An 18278-nucleotide genomic window follows, 5' to 3' on the forward strand; every position below is an offset into this window, starting at 1 on the left:
ATATACTGTGGATCCCTCAGTGATCTTCCGCGTGTTCAAACCGCCAGCGTGTGACTCCCCTGTCCCTGTGACCTCATTGCTCTGCTCTCGCCTCTGTGCAGCTGAGCCCGACTCATGGTAAAGTGGAAAAAAATATGCCCTCATCGTGGGATTTACTCTGGATCGAGGATAGATGTCACTTTTTTATCGTTGAACAGGATGTATGTGATGTTGCGACTAGGTTCAATATTGTATCCTTTTAAAAGATTAAGGACTGGGGTGAGCGTGATTTACCACCCTTTCAGCTAAGAACCCGACATTAGCACCGTTTAAGCTGCATAGACTCGGTCGTTTAACTCTTCTCCATTAGCAGGGTTAAGGTTAAAGAAAAAAAACATTGCTGACTTCTTTTTTTTTGCCAGCCGCTAGCGCTGATTAGCAATGTTTGTATTTCATGTTTTGCAAGTTCCATCCATTTTAAGAAAAAAAAGTCGCGTTAAAGACAGGAGATGAATACTTGCATTTAATTAAGTCTAGCCGTAGGCGGTTGTCTGTAAGGACCAGTTCTGTTCGAGAAGACAGAACAAAGAAGGCACCACTGGGATTCGGACTCAGGATCTCCTGTTTAAGAGACAAGCGCTTTAACCAACTAAGCAACGGCGCCCCGGTAGTGTTGTCCTTTTGCAGCCACTTGGACACACCACTCAGACACATCTGCATTCGGTGTGTGCTCCGCCTGCTCGCTGAGCAAGTTGCCACCTTTACATACAATAGCAACATCGACACCAAGAGAAAGGATGACAAATGGCTTTTATCTGGAACTTTTCATGTCCAAGGAGCTCAATGTGCTTTCTGTGTACAACAGGGCCACTGAACTCCACAATGGCCACTGAACCACAGCAGTGGCTTGCTGGCTTGACATCTCCCAAGGAAAATGTTGAAATCGCATGTGGAACAGGAAAAGGACCCTTGAGTACGAGGGAAAAAAAAGAAAAAGATCATCTGGAGCGCGCCAACCCATGTCTGGACAGCCCAGTTTCATCGACGAGGTGGCCGAGTGGTTAAGGCGATGGACTGCTAATCCATTGTGCTCTGCACGCATGGGTTCAAATCCCATCCTTGTCGCTCTCTACGTTTGACGTTGGCTCTCCCTTTGTTTGCTCCAGTACTAGAGCCTTACATTTTCTAGCGGTGGCTGAACATGGTATAGTAGGCTAACGTTGGTATCGAGCAGTGGTAGTAACAGTATTTACGTGCCGCTGCTGCCAAGTGGCTCTGGGTTGAGACCGCGTTTTCACTTACTTGCAGCACAAACGGAGAAAGCGATTTTTGACAGTCTCTCGAGAGACTGCGCTAGGTGTTTAGGGATAGACTTTGTCAGTTCCCCCTGGGATGATGGCCTCTCAAATAGTTTGTGATTCCTCTAGACGTTTATACAGTAGAAGCCTGCTTCGTGGCTTAAATCCAAGCTAAGGAAACGAGTTAGAGGTCTGATGCAGAACTGCGAATTCAATGAAGGGGAACACTACAGTACATTGCACTGTATGTGTGAGGAAAGCTGCCCCCTTCTGTTCCTTGTCGACCGAACAGAGGTCTGTAAAGGATACCGCCAAGAAACTTTAGGATGCTGGTTGGAATCCAGCTCCAAAGAAGCCCCTTTGGGTGTTATGTAATCAAAAAGTAAGAACAGAGAATCTCCCTTTGATCAAAAGCGCAACAGAACTGTTTTCCGTGGAGCAGGTTTCAGACCCGTAGACCTGTTTTATTTGTAGGGCAGGGCGCATTCCCAAACGCGAATCTCCTGTTTTAGAAATGCTTTGGGCGGCGTGAAGTGAAAATAAGAAGTGGGCTCCAGATGCACATGGAAGCAATCAAGTGTTTCATCCGAGCTGTTTCAAAGACTGCTCAACAGCTTTCCTTTTACAGAGGCCCAACGATTAATGATGGGGGTGCACCCTTCAATGTGCCTTACGACTCTAGGGAGTGATTGAGACGATTCGTAGCGTGTGTTCATTTCCCTCTATTCCCCATGTTGCAGTGGTAAGATGACGTAAATTCCTGCTTCGACACGTAACGGCGTTATAATCAAGTACAGGAGCTGAGGGCTTTTGTTTTGTTTCGTCTTCTATGGCGTTCGTAAGCGCGCAAAACAAAGACAATTCCTGCGTCTAACACGAATGTAAATGCTTTTGAAAGTGCAGTGTGGTGCAGCTTGTAAAATCCTTGTCCACATTTGTGGTTTGTTGATGTTTTTTCTGTCTGCCAAAGTTGCATTTTGACATCCGGACGGGGAGACTTTATCATTTGAACGTGAAGCCAGCCTTAAACCCTCTGAGGCGTGTCTGTCTGCCGGCATGTATCTTGTGAAAGGTTTTTTTAACAGAGAGCGACTTTAAAAAGGTTTCCGCAGCCACCTCGCACTCCGTGTTAGATTATAGGAGGAATGCGGCGGCGGCGAGCTCGCTGTAGTCGTGGCCGAGTAGTTAAGGCGATGGATTTGAAATCCATTGGGGACTCCCCGCTCAGGTTCGAATCCTGCCGACTACGGCGTCTGCCGCACGTCACCTTGTGCCTGTGCGGCAAAGGCGAAGTGCCGCTTCTCCTTTCCTGGTACTATAAAAATGCTACATCGCTTGGTCCTGCTTCCATGGAAAGCAGTTCTTCAGGTAATTCTACTCTCTTACCAAAGCTGTTAGGTTCCTTTCCGTGGTGAGATGGGTTGTCATGCAACGCTGCCACATAGTGCCGACAGACAAGTGTGTTGCGGGAGAAGAGAAAAGTGTTTGAAGATTTAAGAGTGTCTTAGGTGGAGCCAAAATCAAGTGTCACAAATGCAAGTGGGAAGATTTCCAATGTTTAATATGGTCAAAATAAGCGGAAGTTACCAGCTGGTCCGGCACAGTCTGCCATGCTTTTGTCATATACTGTAAAGTGGTGTGGAACTGGGTGTCGAACTGGAGCCTCACCATTTGCATATGTGAGGCTCCAGTTATACATCGAGTGTCACATTAAATGACAAAAATGAAGAGAGTTAAAGCACCTGGAGAGGTTTTCTTACAACTTTTGAGCTGACACAGTTTTGGAAAATGTTTCCTTCACGGTGCACTGAACAACATAGGCAGCCAAGAGTCTCCAAAACAAAACAGAATGGACAGATAGGAGAAAATTCCCACTCGTCCTGAAGTTCCCAAAATCCAGCACTGAGCGTAAACAAAGTGTCTAAGTAGCGTGGGAATGCTAACCCTAACCCTAGCTGGAGTTTGAGCAATCCGGCACTGAGCGTAAGAAGATGAGTCAAAGTAACGTCTAATCAGATTAGTTTCCTTAGAGCTGGTTCAGAGTTTGCTCAAGAGTTTACCTTTCACAGATGTGCAAAGAAGAATGTTGGGGGTGCACGCTTCAAGGCGCCTTACAGCTGTAGGGAGTGATTCGAGACGATTCGTGGCGTGTGCTCGTTCCCATATACCGTACGACCCGGGGTGCAGTGCTAGGATGACGTACAATACCGCTTGGGCACGTAACGGTGTTATATGCAAGTGCAGGACGTGAGGGTTTTCGTTTGTTCGTTTTGTTTTGCTCTGCTTTGCTTTGTTTTGCTTTCCATCGCGTTGGTAAGAGCGTAAATAAAAAGGCGATTCCTGTGTCTACCACTAATGTAAGAGCTATTTCAAGTGCGACGTGGTGCGGCTTTTCAAATGCTTGTGGGCATTTCTCTGTTGTTGATTCTTTTTTTGTGTGTAACAAAGTGGCATTTTCATGTCCGGACGGGGAGACTTTATCATTCCGACATGAAGCCACCCTTAAGTCCTCTGAGGCGTGTCTGTCTGCAAGGCTTGTATTTTGGAAATGTTTTTTTGAAACGGAGAACGACTTTGAAATAGGCTTCCGCCGGCGCCTCGCGATCCAGGTAAGATTGTAGCAAGAACGCAGCGGCAGTGGGGCTTGCTGTAGTCGTGGCTGAGTGGTTAAGGCGATGGACTAGAAATCCATTGGGGTCTCCCCGCACAGGTTCCAATCCTGCCGACTACGTTGTCCGCTTTCAGTCGGTGTGTTTCGGCACAAGCAAAGAAGCGCGCCTCTTTGCTGTTCCTGGTGGTTTTAAAACGCCCAATCGCTTGTACCCGCTGCCTTAGAAATAAGTTCTTCAGCGTCCGCAAATGGCATTTTGCAGCTGGAAGCAGATGTCGACGCGTTTTGCACAGAGCACCAAAAAAGCGTCTTTTTTGAAGGCCCAGGCACTGAGCATTGGTGGTTCAGTGGTAGAATTCTCGCCTGCCACGCGGGAGGCTCGGGTTCGATTCCCGGCCAATGCAGTGGCTTTTGCAGCGAGCGGCTCCATCACTTACATCCCCTTGCAACTCGCAACTGAAAACCCACTGAAGCTAAGCAGGTGTGAGCCAGGTCAGTACCTGGATGAGGATGAGCTACAGGGAAAAACAAAGCTTCCAGCTGGAAGCGGTGTTAATGGTGCCGGCGGGGGGGCGCTCACCCTGAGGTCTGTGCGGGTCCCAATGCCCCAGTATAGTGACGGAGATGCTGTGTTGTAAAAGGGCGCTGTCTTTTGGATGAGATGTAAAACCGAGGTCACAGCGCTCTGTGGTCATTCAAAATGACCACCAAAACCTTTGACAAAAGCTCTTGGTAATTGATGGTCTTCAATAATGCTTCTCCTTTAGGTACATTTTAAATCAGCTGAAAAATGCTGTGAAATGGGGGGGCACTTCAGGCCAGTGTAGGATTTGGGTTACAAGAACCATGAAACTGCACGAGAAAGCCCGTACACTGATTACACGGCTTTCTATTCAAAGGAGGACAAAAGAAATTCCCTGAGTTTGATTTTTTGCAGCACAGAGAGGAGCACTCTCGTGAGGCTGGTTAGCTCAGTTGGTTAGAGCGTGGTGCTAATAATGCCAAGGTCGCGGGTTTGAGCCCTGTACGGGCCAGGTCTAGGTCCAGGTCCCTGTTTGTGAAACAGGCAAATGACTGTCTCAGGGGCCCATTCCTCATTCTCAAGACACATGTATGCAGTATGTACACCGTGCATTGAGCAATAGGGACTGAATACACCACAGGTAAGGTTAGAAGTCATTCTGAGGTGCCACATGTGAGGGATACAGCTAGGCATCCGAAATGTAGGGTTTGAGACCCTTCAGGAGTACTGCATCCTTTGAGACAGACCTGTGCATGTTAAACAAATGATCATTTCTTTTGGCATTAGGGACTAAATATACTAAACATATGATGCTAAAATGTTATTTTCACATATATTAATGTAATAAATGATTGCTTATGCTTTATAAACAAATCTAATTAAAATAAAAGCTTAAGTTTTGTATTTATCTTGTACCATAGAACAAGATTTTCTTTGTATTTCAAGCCCACAAAGTGTCCAAATGACGCACTACATGATATAAGGAAGATTATCACATGCATATCGGTATTATCTTTCTTATGAAAATGCATTCCTTTCATTACCTTTTACTTTTTAAAATGAACTCAAATTGAGTATAATGTAATAATTTAAGTAGAATAGATTCTAATAATATAATGATCCAGTGTTTTGCACTACTTCACTGCTTCACTGCTCTATGCCATCTGGAAATAAATCCTCAGACTGCTTACTGCCCTGGGCATGTACCAATAAATTAAAGGAGCACATCTGTTTATCACTGCATTGAAGCAGGAGACACACAGTCTCTGCAAACACATCCTAGATACAGTGTTCCAGCACCTTTGACCTCATCCAGAACGTATCATTTCTTGAAAGGGATTGCTGTCCGAATGCACATCTGAATCCCAAACAGAATCTCTAGTAAAATACGATCATTTGTGAAACAGGCAAATGACTGTCTCAGGGGCCCATTCCTCATTGTCAGACACATGTATGGAATGCTTTCACCGTGCATTGAGCAATAGGGATTAAAAACACCGCAGGTAAGGTTAGATGTCATGTTCTATGATCATTTCTTTCAGCATTAGGGACTAAATATACTAAACGTATGATGCTAAAATGTTATTTTCACATATATTAATGTAATAAATGATTGCTTATGCTTTATAAACAAATCTAATTAAAATAAAAGCTTACGTTTTGTATTTATCTTGTACCATAGAACATGATTTGCTTTGTATTTCAAGCCCACAAAGTGTCCAAATGTTCTATGATCATTTCTTTCAGCATTAGGGACTAAATATACCAAACGTATGATGCTAAAATCCTGAAAAAACGATGTGCTCCATCTCGTCAGTAGATTGGATTCCAAAACTGATTTGGGTCAATATACATTACCTTTGAAATTAAAGTACAGTCTACTGTAGGGAACCATCAACTTAGAAAGCATTGGCCTTCCCTGGGGGTCAGGTAGGTGCAAAAGATAAACCTTTATCCTATCTTTATCTTAAGATAAATGGCCAAGCAGTATTTTTCCAAGTTTCACCAAGCACATCATGTTGCCATAGTAGACAAAGTTCTATAAAATGTTAAATAACTTTTAAAAAAAGCATCTTGGTCTTACAGTACTGTACAAGGTGAATTAAACTGTCCCTGGTAATAAAAAGTAATTAGAAGCATCTCAGAAACTTTATCTCTAGAAACATTAGCTGTTTTATATCATGTAATTTAGTGTGATGTTGTCAGAATTCAAGGACATTATCACACACAGAAATTGGTTCAGTTAAATCTAAAAAACACAGCTAAACATGGGTTTAAATGTAACAGAAGTCTTACCTCTTGTCAAAAGATTTAATTCAAGAAGCGATGTAATAAATGATTGCTTATGCTTTATAAAGAAATCTAATTAAAATAAAAGCTTAAGTTTTGTATTTATCTTGTACCATAGAACATGATTTTCTTTGTATTTGAAGCCCACAAAGTGTCCAAATGATGCACTACATGATATAAGGAAGATTATCACATGCATATCGGTATTATCTTTCTTATGAAAATGCATTCCTTTCATTACCTTTTACTTTTTAAAATGAACTCAAATTGTGTATAATGTAATAATTTAAGTAGAATAGATTCAGGTAGGAAATATAGAGTCATGATGTTTATGGCTGACATCATTTCACATGGGTGAATTTTAAGCTAAGAAATAAAAACATTTACAATGAAGATACCATTGCTTAATTTTAAATGCCTTTAAAAAATAAATACCTCCTGAGAATAATTTGCCACTCCCAGATCCTTGGTAAGGTACTGTTTGAATCCAATCAGGAGAGGAGCATCCAGGGAGTGCTTTCTATAGAGTCCAGCTTGGGCCACTCTCTTCCGGCCTGCTGATACTTTTTAACTACTCAGGGCCTGTAAGGATATAAAACACTGGTTTAAACATTTTATACCTATAAGACAAATTAGAATTTTAGTAAAAAATTGATACATCTGAAAAATAAAAAGTCTTACTGCTGATAGAGTTCTTCAGAGCTCACATCTTCCCCTTCCTTATCCGCTTTTGTTTCAGTTTCTAGAGCAGCCTCTGGCATCTCTTCCTCCTGGACAGCGGCCTCTTGCTCAGGGCCGCTGGAATGCAGGTAGATTCTTTTCAACATGCTTTTACATAATATGTTGTAACAATGATTTCAAAAAGAAACTACAGAAGCCTTACAGATTAAAAATATCTCACCTTGCCAATGTGTCTTCAGGCTTCCCATGTACAAAAAGGCCCAAGGACTCTAGCAGTCTTACAACCACTATCCTGTTTGCCTCACCAGACACGATCTCTATTCTGTGGTAATCCACGATGACCCCGTTCTTCAGGTGATTCATCATGTCCTCCCTCGCCTGTTGAGAGGCCATCCTGATCTTTTCTGCCGTGACGTGCTTCATACACGCCCTCTTCAAGTGAGCAGGAAGCTGATCAAGAGTATTCAGGCACATCTTGCACACCAGGGGAATCCTCGCGGGTTTCCTTTGAAAATAAATAATACCATCTGTGTATAGAAACAAGCTAAGACTGATTTCTTAAATTATCCTTAATTTTCTCTCTCATAGTTTGAGCATAATGATTTTATTGCATTTATATAAGAATTGCTCATTGCTCCTAAATAAATAATGGTTTCATAAAAAAGTGAACACTTACTTGGTCTCAGTCACAGACTTTCCAATAGAAGCCATTGTGGAGTTCAGCAACTGCAGGTCCTAGAAGTGGGGAAGGAATTTTAAAAGAGAAATTGAATTACAATACAGATGGAATGGCTGAGGGATCACTGAAATATATATATACAAATTCCAAAGACTGAGTCCATATAGAAACAACTACCTTTCATTTTCAGTATAAGAAAAAAAAACATTATCTTCCAAAGCATCATAAAATTGTCCCTTCTTCCAGACTCTACTTCTCTCTTGTAGTAGTATAGCAGACCTTTCCAGGTGAGCAGATCACAGAGTCTGAAATGAGCTTCCTCCATCAAGCAAAGTACCTGAACATGACTCTGTCTTCATAAAAGCGCTCCTGTAATAAAGAAATTAAATCCGAAATCAAGAGGGCAGTTGCCTACTGAAATACAAGAAGTCATCAATTTTAACCTAGCAACACATTAAAGGCTGCATCTATACAAGTACGATTCTAGAAATGCTCACCAGATTACGTTTTAAGAAGGAACTGCGCCTCAGGTTTCGCCGAGATCTTAACTCGGATGGCAGGATTCAGAGTCCGGAGTGTGGACTGATGGCGCACGGAGGGTCCATATACTGTGGATCCCTCAGTGATCTTCCGCGTATTCAAACCGATAGCGTGTGACTCCCCTGTCCCCGTGACCTCATTGCTCTGCTCTCTCCTCTGTGCAGCTGAGCCCGACTCACGGTAAAATGGAAAAAAATATGCCCTCGACGTGAGATTTATTCTGGAGCGAGCCAGTGTTGCGCATAGCTGCCTTCAAAGCAGTTAACCCAGGTTCGATTCCCGGCCAACGCAGTTGCGAATGTTTTCAAATGCTGTCATGAGCCTTGGATTGTGACTAGCAAAGCGAAGCCTTTTGAAAGAGCTAAAGCACTGCAAAACGGAATTGAAGGAGAACCTTACAGGGGATTCTGAGCAGTGTCTGCATACATGCAGTCAGATAAAGGTGCCGAAAGCTTGAGCTACTCTCAATGTCATGCTGCCCTTCCCCGGAGTAAATCTGTTACATTGAAAGAATGCTTCTGGCAGGTTCAAAAAGGGACCCTTGTTAATTGGAGAAATCAATGATTTCGAATGAATTCTGTATGCGTTAAAAGACAGCTATACACAGAAAACACGCAGGACACTGCTCATGATGTTTCCCGAGCCGAAACACAGTGCGTTTTTCCAAGCCATTTGACAAAGCCCACCCACTGAAAACTGCAGCAGATCGTGTAAAGACGTTCAACTTTGTAACTACTGCACGCACAGGAAGCAGAATAAATTCCTCTTTTCAAACTGTCAAAGGTTTGCTTTGCGAACACTGCAGGACATCGCCCAATCTCTTTTGAATGGGGACAAACGATTTCTTATGGGGCACAGTAAGTACAGACGTTTAAAAAGCTCCACTCATGCCGACGATGCAGCATGAAGAAGCGCAACCTAACGTTTGCATTCCTAGCAAATTCCTTTTATTTTTTGATAAATAAAGACAGTCTTGTTTAACAAACAACACACACAACATTTTACATTGTCAATTCAATTCAAATCAATGTATTTCTATATAGCGCCTTTCACAACAAGGTTACGTGCTGTCTCTTTGAGGCAGATGTTTAAATCCTCTGAGTTAAGTGCTGAAGTTATAGTAGTCCTATCAGTATTGTTGCCTCCGATCAACAGATCCTCATTTTTCTCAGAGTTGAGTAACAAAAAGTTTTCACACATCCAAGTATTTCCTTCCTTAATGCATTTAACTAAACTGATAATAGAAGAGTTGTCGTTTGGTGTAAACAAAATGTTTATTTGAGTGTCATCAGCATATGAATGAAAGTTCATATTATTTTTTCATATTATCCTACCTAGCAGCAGCATGTAGAGAGAGAGAGCAATATTGGTCCCAGCACTGATCTTCTGGTACCCCAAATTGAACTGGTGACATTGATGAAGCAGTACAATTATTAGATATTTGAACATAATGAAAACGATGAGTAAAATGTGAAGTAAACCACTGAAGGACGGTTCCAGATAAGCCAACCTCAAACTCAAGCCTGTGTAACAAAACAGAGAGGTCAACCGTGTCAAAGGCAGCTCTAAGATCTAGAAGCAAAGCACAAGCACTGTTGCATTCCCTGCATCAGTAGCTAAGAGAATATCATTTACGACTCTTGTTAATGCAGTTTCAGAAACCAGACTAAAATTTCTCAAGTATATTATTTGAATCCAGATATGATTGACGTTGGGCAACAACTATTCTCCCAAGACTTTTAGATTGAAATGGGACCTTTGAGACAGGCCTGTAGTTGTTAAGAACTTGTTGATCCAAATTTGACTTCTTAAGAGCGGTCTAACAACCGCTACCTTAAATTGATCAGGTACAACGCCTGACGCAAGCGATGCATTCATCATACTAATTATAGGTCCTGCCAGTCCTTCGAGGGAATCTTTGACTAGCTGAGTGGGGATGGGATCTAGCGAACAGGTGGTTGACTTTGTCTTACGTCTGTGTTTATGAGTCCACCATAAGAAGAAATCTGAACAGGAGTGGTGATCATGCGAGGTCACCATGGAGGAAACCACTGCTCTCCCCCCCAAAAAAACCACCACTGCCCCTCTCAAGTTTGCTAAAGACCACATGGATGTTCCACAGCAACTCCTGGAACAATGTTCTGTGGACAGTGACAAAAGTTGAACATGTTGGTAAATGTGCACAACGTTATGTTTGGAGATAACAAAACACTGCATACCAACTCCAAAACCTCATCCCACCTGGGAAGCATAGCGGAGGCTGTACGGCTTGCAATCATCGAGGGACCGATGAATTCCAAGATGTATCAGGAAATTCTACAGCAGAATGTCAGGGTGTCTGCCTGTGATCTAAAACTCGAAAGACGCTGGGTCATGCAGCATGACAAAAACAAAGGAGTACATCAACAACAGAGTGGCTGAAACAATAGAAATTCCGTATTTTGGGATGGCCGAGTAAGAGTCCTGACCCCAATCCCATTGAAGTGCTGTGGCGGGATCTGAAGCAGGCCGTTCAGTGCAAGACATCTCCCAACTGTATGTGAGAGAAAAGCAGAGACGCTCACTGAGTAAGGTGGGGTTGCAGCTTTCCAAATCAAAAGGACATTTGTACGCTCAAAGAGGGACAGTAGCACCCCAGATGGGACTCAAACCCACAATCCCTGGCTTAGGAGGCCAGTGCCTTATCCATTAGGCCACTGGGGCACACTGGGTTGGGTCGATCACGCTGATGAAGAGCCAGTTTTTTTTTCCTTTGCTTTTTCAAAGGGATCCCCAAAATTAGGAAAGTTAGGCAGCAGAAGGTTTACTGTGACCTGAGAAGGACCGGCATCCAATCACGGTGGTACACACACACACGCTCTCACTCATCTGAGCTACACGGCTACCAAGATGATCTCAGGTGCGCCGAGCTGGTACGGAACATATTGGACTGATCGACGGCGAATTGTCTCTCAGACAGGCTTTTCACCTCTGAGCTCCCTGACTGACAGTAATCAGCTAGGTAGTGAAACAGTCAGCTGCTTCTAAGCCTTAAACAGCTGCATCTTGGCGCTTCCACAGAGAGATGATTTGAAAGCCAAACATCGCCCATTGGGAACACCTTACTATCACTAGTTTAAGAGACTCTTAAGGTCTTGCAGAGGTGCCTGTCTAATAGCATGCGCTTTGCAAGCTATAGGTGTTTAGGCTGAGGCAGAATGCCTGTTAACAAAATGTTTTTCTAAAGGGGCCTCGCACTCTTTTCCAAGCAATGGTCACCATCCCCACCGAGTGTCACAATGTAGTCATGTCCTAGGACATCACCTGTTAGTCTCCATTTGTCTGCCACCAACACTTTAGGTTAAGGGGTCACAACCGCACCCCAAAGACCAGAGGAGCCGTTGGCGTTCTGGCGGCGCAGATTGGGCTGAAGGTGGGGCGCTTGAATCTCGCTGTTGGAGGCCGTCTGAAACTGACCCAAGCCTTTCCCTTGAATTAAATGTAAATAAATAAATGAACCCCAGATGCACATGGAATCAATCACGTGTTTCCTTTGAGCCGTTTCAAAGACTGCTCCAGAGTTTACCTTGCACAGATGCGCAAAGATTAATGATGGGGGTGCACGCTTCCAGGCGCCTTACAACTGTAGGGACTGATTAGAGACAATTCGTAGCGTGTGTTCGTTTCCATATACGCCCCGTGTTGCAATGGTAGGATGAAGTCAAATACGGCTTGGACGCGTAACGGCATTCTATCCAACTGCAGGACTTGAGGGTTTTTTGTGCTTTGTTCTGTTTTCGTTGACATCGCATTCGTAAGAGCGTCAAAAAAAGGCAATTCCAGCATCTAACACGAATAAAAGGGCTATTGAAACTGCAGGGCTGCGCAGCTTCTAAAATCCTTGCACACAATTCTCCGTTATTGTTACTTCCTTCTTTCTGTCTAACAAAGTTCCCTTTTCCTGACCGGACGGGGAGACTTTATCATTCCAACTTGAAGCCAGCCTTAAGTCCTCTGAGGCGCATTTGTCTGCTAGCATGCATTTTGTGAAAGTTTTTTTTGTTGTTGTTAAACGGAAAGCGACTTTGAAAAAGGTTTCCGCCGCTGCCCGGCACTCTATGTTAGACTGCATCAAAAAGGCGGCGGCGGCCGAGTGGTTAGGGCGATGGATTAGAAAGCCATCGGGGTCTCCCTGCGAAGCTTCGAGTCCTGCCGCTTACGGTGTCGTCGTGTGTCTGCGCAACAAAGGAAAAGCACCTGTTTTGCTTTTCCCGCAACTTTTAAAACGCGAATGATCTGGATTTCTACATGATTGGCTCTTAAAATGTGATCTGATCTTCATCTGACGCATAATAATAAATAAAGACAGTCTTGTTTAACAAACAACACACACAACATTTTACATTGTCAATTCAGTTCAAATCAATGTATTTCTATATAGCACCTTTCACAACAAGGTTGTCTCAAGGCACGTAACAATGCAAGTTGTTAAGAGCCTTGTGTCTAATATGGAACAAGTAATAGGTTTATTCCATGCTGAAAAAAAGAAGAAAGAGAACACAACGTTTCGGCCGTGGAGCCTTCTTCAGGTGTGTCTAATATGCCACTTAGGTTACGTGCTGTCTCTTTGAGGCAAATGTTTAAATCCTCTGAGTTAAGTGCTGAAGTTATAGTAGTCCTATCAGTATTGTTGCCTCCGATCAACAGATCCTCAGTTTTCTCAGAGTTGAGTAACAAAAAGTTTTCACACATCCAAGTCTTTCCTTCATTAATGCATTTAACTAAAGTGATAATAGAAAAGTTGTCGTTTGGTGTGAACAAAATATTTATTTGAGTGTCATCAGCATATGAATGAAAGTTCATATTATTTTTTCGTATTATCCTACCTAGCAGCAGCATGTAGAGAGAGAGAGCAATATTGGCCCCGGCACTGATCCGTCTGGTACCCCAAATTGAACTGGTGACGTTGATGAAGCAGTACAATTATTAGATATTTGAACATAATGAAAACGATGAGTAAAATGTGAAGTAAACCACTGAAGGACGGTTCCAGATAAGCCAACCTCAAACTCAAGCCTGTGTAACAAAACAGAGAGGTCAACCGTGTCAAAGGCAGCTCTAAGATCTAGAAGCACAAGCACTGTTGCATTCCCCACATCAGTAGCTAAGAGAATATCATTTACGACTCTCGTTAATGCAGTTTCAGAAAGCAGACTGAAATTTCTCAAGTATATTATTTGAATCCAGATACGATTGACATTGGGCAACAACTATTCTCTCAAAACTTTTAGATTGAAATGGGACCTTTGAGACAGGCCTGTAGTTGTTAAGAACTTGTGGATCCAAATTTGACTTCTTAAGGAGCGGTCTAACAACCGCTACCTTAAATTGATCAGGTACAACGCCTGACGCAAGCGATGCATTCATTATACTAATTATAGGTCCTGCCAGTCCTTCAGGGGAATCTTTGACTAGCTGAGTGGGGATGGGATCTAGCGAACAGGTGGTTGACTTTGTCTTACGTCTGTGCTCATGAGTCCACCATAAGAAGAAATCTGAACAGGAGTGGTGATCATGCGAGGTCACCACGGAGGAAACTACTGCTCTCCCCCCCAAAAAAACCACCACTGCCCCTCTCAAGTTTGCTAAAGACCACATGGATGTTCCACAGCAACTCCTGGAACAATGTTCTGTGGACAGACGTGACAAAAGTTGAACTTGTTGGTAAATGTGCACAGCATTATGTTTGGAGATAACAAAACTCTGCATACCAACTCCAAAACCTCATCCCACCTGGGAAGCATGGCGGATGCTGAGGTTTGTTGGATGTTGAGGTTTTTGTCAATAAAGGAGGTTCCACTAGCTCCTTAATATAAGGGTTCACGTACTTTTTCCATCAATGACCTTGATTGTTTAAACCATTTGGTCAATAAAGAAACAGCAATGTCAAATGTTGGGCGTGTGTTGTTTGTGAAATCAGACTCTCTTTATTAATTATTATGACTTAGATAAAGATAAGATCACATGTTAGGAGCCATTCATGCAGAAATCCACATCATTCCGAAGGGCTGTTTACAAAAGTTTTTCTCCCAACTGAGAGAAAAGCAGAGACGCTCACTGAGTAAGGTGGGGTTGCAGCTTCACAAATCACAAGGACATTTGTACACTCAAAAAGGGACAGGAGCACCCCAGATGGGACTCAAACCCACAATCCCTGGCTTAGGAAGCCAGTGCCTTATCCATTAGGCCACTGGGGCACACTGAGTGGGGTCGATCACGCTGATGAAGAGCCAGTTTTTTTTTTCCTTTGCTTTTTCAAAGGGATCCCCAAAATTAGGGAAGTTAGACAGCAGAAGGTTTACTGTGACCTGAGAAGGACCGGCATCCAATCACGGTGGTACACACACACACGCTCTCACTCATCTGAGTTACACGGCTACCAAGATGATCTCAGGTGCGCCGAGCTGGTACGGAACATATTGAACTGATCGACGGCGAATTGTCTCTCAGACAGGCTTTTCACCTCTGAGCTCCCTGACTAACAGTGATCAGCTAGGTAGTGAAACAGTCAGCTGCTTCTAAACCTTAAACAGTTGCATCTCGGCGCTTCCACGGAGAGATGATTTGAAAGCCGAACATCGCCCATTGGGAACACCTTACTATCACTAGTTTAAGAGACTCTTAAGGTCTTGCAGAGGTGCCTGTCTAATAGCATGCGCTTTGCAAGCTATAGGTGTTTAGGCTGAGGCAGAATGCCTGTTAACAAAATGTTTTTCTAAAGGGGCCTCGCACTCTTTTCCAAGCAATGGTCACCATCCCCACCGAGTGTCACAACGTAGTCATGTCCTAGGACATCACCTGTTAGTCTCCATTTGTCTGCCACCAACACTTTAGGTTACAGGGTCACAACCGCACCCCGGAGAGCAGAGGAGCCGTTGTCGTTCTGGCGGCGCAGATTGGGCTGAAGGTGGGGCGCTTGAATCTCGCTGTTGGAGGCCGTCTGAAACTGACCCAAGCCTTTCCCTTGAATTAAATGTAAATAAATAAATGAACCCCAGATGCACATGGAATCAATCACGTGTTTCCTTTGAGCCGTTTCAAAGACTGCTCCAGAGTTTACCTTGCACAGATGCGCAAAGATTAATGATGGGGGTGCACGCTTCCAGGCGCCTTACAACTGTAGGGACTGATTAGAGACAATTCGTAGCGTGTGTTCGTTTCCATATACGCCCCGTGTTGCAATGGTAGGATGAAGTCAAATACGGCTTGGACGCGTAACGGCATTCTATCCAACTGCAGGACTTGAGGGTTTTTTGTGCTTTGTTCTGTTTTCGTTGACATCGCATTCGTAAGAGCGTCAAAAAAAGGCAATTCCAGCATCTAACACGAATAAAAGGGCTATTGAAACTGCAGGGCTGCGCAGCTTCTAAAATCCTTGCACACAATTCTCCGTTATTGTTACTTCCTTCTTTCTGTCTAACAAAGTTCCCTTTTCCTGACCGGACGGGGAGACTTTATCATTCCAACTTGAAGCCAGCCTTGTCCTCTGAGGCGCATTTGTCTGCTAGCATGCATTTTGTGAAAGTTTTTTTTGTTGTTGTTAAACGGAAAGCGACTTTGAAAAAGGTTTCCGCCGCTGCCCGGCACTCTATGTTAGACTGCATCAAAAAGGCAGTGGCGGCGGCGGTGGCCGAGTGGTTAGGGCGATGGACTAGAAAGCCATCGGGGTCTCCCTGCGAAGCTTCGAGTCCTGCCGCCTACGGTGTCGTCGTGTGTCTGCGCAACAAAGGAAAAGCACCTGTTTTGCTTTTCCCGCAACTTTTAAAACGCGAATGATCTGGATTTCTACATGATTGGCTCTTAAAATGTGATCTGATCTTCATCTGACGCATAATAATAAATAAAGACAGTCTTGTTTAACAAACAACACACACAACATTTTACATTGTCAATTCAGTTCAAATCAATGTATTTCTATATAGCACCTTTCACAACAAGGTTGTCTCAAGGCACTTAACAATGCAAGTTGTTAAGAGCCTTGTGTCTAATATGCCACTTAGGTTACGTGCTGTCTCTTTGAGGCAAATGTTTAAATCCTCTGAGTTAAGTGCTGAAGTTATAGTAGTCCTATCAGTATTGTTGCCTCCGATCAACAGATCCTCAGTTCTCTCAGAGTTGAGTAACAAAAAGTTTTCACACATCCAAGTCTTTCCTTCATTAATGCATTTAACTAAAGTGATAATAGAAAAGTTGTCGTTTGGTGTGAACAAAATGTTTATTTGAGTGTCATCAGCATATGAATGAAAGTTCATATTATTTTTTCGTATTATCCTACCTAGCAGCAGCATGTAGAGAGAGAGAGCAATATTGGCCCCGGCACTGATCCGTCTGGTACCCCAAATTGAACTGGTGACGTTGATGAAGCAGTACAATTATTAGATATTTGAACATAATGAAAACGATGAGTAAAATGTGAAGTAAACCACTGAAGGACGGTTCCAGATAAGCCAACCTCAAACTCAAGCCTGTGTAACAAAACAGAGAGGTCAACCGTGTCAAAGGCAGCTCTAAGATCTAGAAGCACAAGCACTGTTGCATTCCCCACATCAGTAGCTAAGAGAATATCATTTACGACTCTCGTTAATGCAGTTTCAGAAAGCAGACTGAAATTTCTCAAGTATATTATTTGAATCCAGATACGATTGACATTGGGCAACAACTATTCTCTCAAAACTTTTAGATTGAAATGGGACCTTTGAGACAGGCCTGTAGTTGTTAAGAACTTGTGGATCCAAATTTGACTTCTTAAGGAGCGGTCTAACAACCGCTACCTTAAATTGATCAGGTACAACGCCTGACGCAAGCGATGCATTCATCATACTAATTATAGGTCCTGCCAGTCCTTCGAGGGAATCTTTGACTAGCTGAGTGGGGATGGGATCTAGCGAACAGGTGGTTGACTTTGTCTTACGTCTGTGTCCATGAGTCCACCATAAGAAGAAATCTGAACAGGAGCGGTGATCATGCGAGGTCACCACGGAGGAAACCACTGCTCTCCCCCCAAAAAAAACCACCACTGCCCCTCTCAAGTTTGCTAAAGACCACATGGATGTTCCACAGCAACTCCTGGAACAATGTTCTGTGGACAGACATGACAAAAGTTGAACTTGTTGGTAAATGTGCACAGCGTTATGTTTGGAGATAACAAAACACTGCATACCAACTCCAAAACCTCATCCCACCTGGGAAACATGGCGGAGGCTGTACGGCTTGCAATCATCGAGGGACCGATGAATTCCAAGATGTATCAGGAAATTCTACAGCAGAATGTCAGGGTGTCTGCCTGTGATCTAAAACTCGAAAGAGGCTGGGTTATGCAGCATGACAAAAACAAAGGAGTACATCAACAACAGAGTGGCTGAAACAGAAGAAATTCCGTATTTTGGGATGGCCAAGTAAGAGTCCTGACCCCAATCCCATTGAAGTGCTGTGGCGTGATCTGAAGCAGGCCGTTCAGCGCAAGACATCCCAAAAATATACATGAACTGAAACAGTTTTGCATAGAGGAATAGGCCAAAATACCTCCTAACCGCTGCTCAGGTCTGACCAGCCGCTACAGAAAGTGGGGATTGAGGTTTTTGTCATAAAGGAGGTTCCACTAGCTCCTTAATATAAGGGTTCACGTACTTTTTCCATCAA

General features: G+C 43.5%; 5 non-coding genes across 5 annotated transcripts; 3 read left to right on the forward strand and 2 right to left on the reverse strand.

Annotated features, from left to right (window-relative positions):
- The first annotated feature begins 1022 nt into the window (after positions 1-1022).
- On the forward strand, positions 1023-1104 carry trnas-gcu (transfer RNA serine (anticodon GCU)). Its single transcript has one exon. It is a non-coding gene; the product is annotated as a tRNA-Ser (tRNA).
- A 1340-nt stretch (positions 1105-2444) lies between these two features.
- Positions 2445-2526, forward strand: trnas-uga (transfer RNA serine (anticodon UGA)). Its single transcript has one exon. It is a non-coding gene; the product is annotated as a tRNA-Ser (tRNA).
- A 1695-nt stretch (positions 2527-4221) lies between these two features.
- On the forward strand, positions 4222-4292 carry trnag-gcc (transfer RNA glycine (anticodon GCC)). Its single transcript has one exon. It is a non-coding gene; the product is annotated as a tRNA-Gly (tRNA).
- Positions 4293-11230: 6938 nt separating this feature from the next.
- Positions 11231-11303, reverse strand: trnar-ccu (transfer RNA arginine (anticodon CCU)). The gene has a single exon. It is a non-coding gene; the product is annotated as a tRNA-Arg (tRNA).
- A 3460-nt stretch (positions 11304-14763) lies between these two features.
- On the reverse strand, positions 14764-14836 carry trnar-ccu (transfer RNA arginine (anticodon CCU)). Its single transcript has one exon. It is a non-coding gene; the product is annotated as a tRNA-Arg (tRNA).
- Between the last annotated feature and the right edge of the window lie 3442 nt (positions 14837-18278).

This window comes from Lepisosteus platostomus, chromosome 22, assembly GCF_059453375.1.
Source record: "Lepisosteus platostomus isolate fLepPlt1 chromosome 22, fLepPlt1.hap1, whole genome shotgun sequence".
NCBI classification, from domain to species: Eukaryota; Metazoa; Chordata; class Actinopteri; order Semionotiformes; family Lepisosteidae; genus Lepisosteus; species Lepisosteus platostomus.